This window comes from Lissotriton vulgaris, chromosome 2_1, assembly GCF_964263255.1.
Source record: "Lissotriton vulgaris chromosome 2_1, aLisVul1.2, whole genome shotgun sequence".
Classification (NCBI taxonomy): Eukaryota; Metazoa; Chordata; class Amphibia; order Caudata; family Salamandridae; genus Lissotriton; species Lissotriton vulgaris.
In genome coordinates this window covers 1,413,792,058-1,413,798,604 of record NC_141687.1, presented here as the reverse complement: position 1 = coordinate 1,413,798,604, position 6,547 = coordinate 1,413,792,058, and positions in this window count along the sequence as shown.

Sequence of the window (6,547 nt, the reverse complement as noted above, 5' to 3'; positions counted from 1 at the left end):
CAAGACGGACCCCGACGACAGCACAGCCCGACGGAGCCAGTCCGGCTACCGGTGGACTCTATACTTAGATCGCCGAAGAAGAAGGTCCAGGAGCCGATCTCCCCGTAGAAGCCCTATATTAAGACAGACCTGTTCAGACCACCTATTACGGTCAATAAAACCTGTTGTAACAAAAACCCGCTTGTTGCCCTTCACTGGTAGCACGAGGAGCCTGGAAAAGGTTACAGTGGTGGAGAATGCGGGCATAAAACCCATCTGCTCGCAGAAGATGGAAACAGTTATCGAACAGTTAGCCAAAGGTCAAGAAAGACTCGAATGGGTGGCTGAGCAGCAGCTCAACGCAGCACAAGCCAATAGGGATTTACTGAAGGAGGCACTAGCCACCCGGGACCCCGCTCCGTGGGTGGATCCTGTACAAACCGGAAGTGGCCCTGAGAGAATGATCCCCCACGGTTCAGCAGCCATAGCCCTACAGAAATACCAGCCGGGAGAGGATCCAGACGCATTCCTCCTGAATTTTGAACGCGCCACCCGGGCTTGTGGATGGCCGGTGGTGAAATGGCCATTTTTCCTGGCCCCCCTCCTGGTGGGTGAAGCCCAGGCCGCTTATCAGCTGGCAAACCCCAATGGAGATACCCCATATCAGGACCTGAAGAAAGTCATTTTGGATCATCTCGGGCTGGACGCAGAGGCGTACCGGCTACGATTTCGAAAAGAAAGGGGAGCCCCTGGGGAGAATCCTAAAACACTGTTCGTGCGGCTACGAATGGCGGCAGATAAATGGTTTACCCCTTCCGTGAGCACAAAGGCGGAGATAATGGACCGCATCTATCTAGAGCAATACTTGGAAGCGCTCCCCTACCCTACTCAAAGGTGGTTAAGGCAGCATCACAATCTCACTGCCGCTCAGGCCATCGAAATGGCCTCCTCATTTGCAAGGGCACAGCCTCGGAATCCGGGATGGGAACACGAGAAGACACCCCGGCCTACTCTCAAACCCAAGAAGAAAGCCCTCCGTCCAGGAGACCCCCCTAAACCCTGGTCCTGGCAGCCCATGAGTCCGGGAACAGCCGGTCCTCAATGCTTCGACTGCGGGAATTGGGGGCACATCGCTAGACACTGCCCAAAGAGACGACCCCAGGATGAGCCAATGGAAGTTGGATATCTTCCAAAATCCATACTCTTCTCGGCTGAGATGGGAGGCTCATACAGGGTAAGTGTCAGGGTAAACGGTACCTCTACACCTGCCTTGTTAGACTCAGGCTGCAGACAATCCGTGATACAGACCAAACATGTCACCCTGTCCCAATACATTCCTCGACAAATGGTGAGCATTCGCTGTGTACATGAGGATGTACGACCCTACCCCGTAGCCAATATTCCCATTCAAATCAGAAAAGGGGACACACAGACAGTGAGGGTGGGAGTGTTAGCATCCTAGCCCGAGGACCTTATAATAGGTACAGACAACCCCCGGTTTCTATCCATGTTTAAAACCAGTGCGGAAGGCCCAGTCAGGACACCAACCCCGGTTAAGGGTACCTGTGCCCCCTGTCCCGCAATGCTCACCCCTGAACCTTGGCTATTAGACAGGAGCTTCCGTTATGCCCAGTCAAACGACCCCACTCTTTTTAATGCCTGGGAGCAGGCTCATCAAGGTCAGGGACATAACCCGGACAGGTTTCCCCGATTTATCATCAAACAGGAGTTATTATACCGGGAAGGGAGCCCCAATGACGAAGCCCAGTTATTAGTACCAGTGTCTTTCAGGAGTCAGGTACTCTTTTTTGCCCATAGTCACTTGTTAGCGGGCCACACGGGCGGTGAGAAGACTACTCAAAACATACTACGACTCTTTTACTGGCCAGGGATTTATAAAGACACAGACGTGTACTGCAAGGAGTGTAGCATTTGTCAGAAAAAGAACATGACAAAACCCCCTCAAATCCCTCTACAGCCTCTTCCCATCATAGGGAAACCGTTCGAAAGAGTCTGCATGGACATTATAGGCCCCCTCCCGAAGACTCGAAAAGGGTTCCAACATGTGTTGGTGATGGTCGATTACGCGACCCGATTCCCGGAGGCCTTTCCACTGACAGCGGCCACAACCAAACAAGTTGCAGAACGGATGATTGAGGTATTCAGCCGAGTGGGGTTCCCAAAAGAAATCCTTACGGACCAAGGCACCCCTTTCGTATCCAAACTAATGGGGGAAGTATGTAAAAACCTAGACATACATCAGATCCGTACTTCTGTGTACCATCCGCAAACGGATGGCCTCGTGGAGAGGTACAACAGGACTCTCAAAACAACTCTTCGTAAGATGTTGGAGGTCAGCGGAGCTGAATGGGATCACCTGCTGCCGCTGGCTCTTTACGTGATCAGAGGTCAACGACAGAGCAGTTTAGGCATGTCCTCATTTGAACTTCTATATGGGAGACAACCTCGGTCACTGATGGAGATGACGAAGGACGCCTGGGAGAATGAGTTACCGGAAGAGACGGCTTCCACCATCGAGTATGCCCAAAGTCTAAAGTCCAGATTGGGAAAACTGCGAGATCTAGCATATACCCACCTGGAAACGCACCAGAGACGGCAAAAGACCTCCTATGACAAAGGGAAAAGATGGAGACGGCTGAAAGTGAATGATTGGGCTTTGGTTCTTCTTCCTTCCTCCACTCAGAAATTTCGAGCAGAATGGGTGGGACCCCACAAGGTAGTTGGTACCATCGGTAACACCAGTTACAGACTGCAGACCGGGCCCCATAAAACTCAAGTGTACCATATTAATCTGCTGAAGAAGTGGTTGGGTCCAGCACCTTCAGAAGCCCATTTAGCCGCCCCAAAGTCCACGCCTTCTACCCGAGAAGAGCTGCAGATCAACGAAGAGCTTACGACAAGCCAAAAAGAGGACCTAACCCGCCTTTTAATGCAGCATGACAGCCTCTTCTCTAACCTACCAGGCAAAACTTCTATGGCTGAACATTGCATCGAGACGGCCCCAGGGAAGACGGTAAAAACCAAACCATATCGAGTACCGGAGTCCAGGAGAAGGGCGATACAGCTAGAAGTCGAGGACATGTTAAAACATGGCGTTATTAGGCCCTCAAAAAGTAATTGGTCCAGTCCGATTGTCATGATCCCTAAACCCGACGGATCACGCAGATTTTGTATGGACTTCAGGGCGCTCAATGAGATCTCCTGCTTCGACGCCTATCCCCTCCCGAGAGTGGACGAACTAGTTGAGAGGTTAGGGGATGCCCAGTATATTACGACACTCGACCTCACCAAGGGATACTGGCAGGTGCCCTTAAGGGAAGAAGACCGACGGAAAACTGCCTTCAGCACACATGAGGGTCATTACGAATTTACAGTCCTTCCCTTTGGCCTGCATGGAGCCCCTGCCACCTTCCAGCGTCTCATGAACACCGTACTGAAAGACGTATCCCAGTTCGCCTCAGCATACCTCGACGACATAGTTATCCACAGTCCTTCCTGGTCAACCCATTTGCAACACATACATGAGGCCTTCCTAGCCCTGGAACGAGCTGGTCTAAAGATAAACGCAAAGAAATCGAGGGTCGCCTATCAGAAGGTAAAATATCTCGGGTATGTCCTGGGTCACGGGCTCATAGAACCCCAGGTAGAGAAGATCAGGGCGATTGTGGATACCCCTTTTCCTACCAACAGAAAACAGTTAAGAGCTTTCCTAGGGTTGGTTGGGTATTACCAATGCTTCATTCCCTAGTTCTCTCACATAGCGGCCCCCCTTTCTGATGCTTTACGTCATCCGGGTAAATCCTCCACGTCCCTACATCCCACCGAGGCCATGCTATCTGCTTTTTCCCACCTCAAGCATATCATCACCTCCACCCCCGTGTTGCAGTCCCCCGATTTCTCTAAACCTTTCATCCTGCACACTGATGCGTCAGAGTATGGCATAGGGGCTGTGCTGTCTCAGATAGGACAGGACGGGAGGGATCATCCCCTCCTCTTCGTCAGCAGGAAGCTATTTCCCAGGGAGTTACGCTATGCCACCATTGAAAAGGAGTGTTTGGCTGTTAAGTGGGCGGTGGACAAACTGTCTTACTACTTAGAGGGGCATCCGTTTACCCTGTTCACTGACCACGCCCCCCTGCTCTGGATGGCCAGAAACAAGTCCAACAATGCGCGCGTAATGCGCTGGTTTTTATCTCTACAGCCGTACACCTTCACGGTGCGGCACCGAAAAGGGATTGACAATGTGGGAGCCGATTATCTGTCCCGCCATCCGCTCCCCGAACGTGAGCGTCCTAGGGGGGAGGTATGTAACGGGGCGTCCCCGACCGGGCTCCCCGTTCCAGGACCTGGGTACGTACCCATGCTAGAGACTACACCAAGTACTGCCATTAATTCCTCTTCTGTCCCGCAGCAGACGGACTATCGTGGGTCAGGTGAAGAGGTGACAGCTATCCAGGAGAGTGAATGTGACTGGCCCTTTAATTTCCAAGGAACGGACGAGTGGGCGGAGCTACGGAGTGACGGAACCCCGACAAAAGCGGAAGTTCGGGACGAGGAGGCGTGCTTGTACACCTGGAGCGGAGAGGAGGAAAACGAACGGCGAAGGAGTGACCAGAGCGAGACGGAGGAAACCTATTGTGGTGGACGAGGAGCACCGACTGCCGAGGATACGCCTGGAGGCCAACGATTCCGCGAGCCGCCCAGCTACTCACCCGGGGGAGGTGCGTGGCTTACTCAGGTGCGTAATCGTTTCAGGGGCTGGGTGGGACGGAAGGGCGGTCCTGTAGCAAAGTAACGGACCCCATAGTTCCACGCTATCCCTATCCCGAGCACAACCCCCCCCCCCCCCCCCCCCTCACAACCCCCTCACTGAGACAGGAGGACAGGAGCACGTGTGGGTTTGATTCCTCACTCCCTTTTCCCGAAGACCGCTGTTCGAGAAGGACATCCCTCTCACGAGTGCCTTTTGTTTGTTTTCCCTCCGGTACTGGGGACGAGCTAGTGGCAAGACGGACCCCGACGACAGCACAGCCCGACGGAGCCAGTCCGGCTATCGGAGGACTCTATACTTAGATCGCCGAAGAAGAAGGTCCAGGAGCCGATCTCCCCGTAGAACCCCTATATTAAGACAGACCTGTTCAGACCACCTATTACGGTAAATAAAACCTGTTGTAAAAAGACCCGCTTGTTGCCCTTCACTGGTAGCACGAGGAGCCTGGAAAAGGTTACAGTCCCTTAGCTAAAGTAAAAGTGGCAACTTGTTTAAGTGTGCTACGGGCTCCACACTGGGAAGTAATCACTTGTAGTCCGGGTGCGGATATTTGGTGAGAGAAGGATTCTTAGTAAAATCCTGATGCGCTCCTTGAGCTTCTAGGGTTCAGGGCAAGCTCAGCATCACAGGGTTGGCATCTCCTACGAGCAAGAGGAAGAACATCCTCTGCACTCTTGGACAATGTAAGCTGTGCCTCGCCCACAAAGGACACCAAGGGATAAATGAAACACAGGCTAGGAACCAGAGTACAGGGTGGTTTCTGATGATGGATGCAAGTGATTACTTGTGATTTCAAGTCACAGGCACACCTGACGGCCAGCGCCTGTCACGACTGAAGACCGTAGTGAAGGGCCTTGGCAGGATTTTAGAATTGACTTTAGGTCCCTCCCTGATGGGAGTCATATCCTTTTTGTATCAGATGCATATTCAAGATTCCCAGTAGTAGAGCATATAGCATCCACCAACTATAACCAACAGGAAATCATATTTCAGTGCCAGGATATCCTCCCAGGCGATAGTGCACTCTACAGATCTGCATAACATATTTGTAATATTTGGGTTTTCCAAAACAATAAAAATGGTCATTGAGCCCCATTTTCAAGGTATTGACTACGTAGTACGTGGCATCTCTCATTCATTGAAAGATAACACCCCAAAGAACCCAGGCCAATGGAGACATGGAAAGACTAATGCATGGAGAAAACAGAACAACTCCAGAGGCAGTCAAGTTTGCCACTCGAAAGAATAATGTATTAAGGTCCATGATTGGGTATTAGTGCGAATTGCCCTGCGGGGAGGAAAGTTAAGATTCCCACTTGAAAAACACCCCCTCATGGTGATGAGACGGCAAGGCACCATGATAATGACACAGAGGGGAGGTAATTAAGTTCATGCACACAGAGGAACCCGAGATTTCGAAATTTTTAATTTTGCATCCCTCACAGTCCTCACAGTCCTACTCAATATGAGTTATTGGTCATACACAAAAATGTGAAAGGTTGTCCTCACACACCACCTGGTGTCATGCTTCATCATAGGACAACCCACACTCTCTAAAAACCCGTTTTGATGGAGAGCAGGCCTTTACCTGGTGTCAGGGAGGCACTTCTAACTAAGGGTCCGATTCCGATGCCGGCAGGAAGGGCTCCGACCTGCCCGCATCGAATGTACCTTTTGGATTCCTTTCCGACTGAGCCATTCTGATGGGCTTGGCCGGAAAGGAATCCAACGCGGTTTTCCGGGGGAAACATCCTTAACAACGAAGTACTAATTACG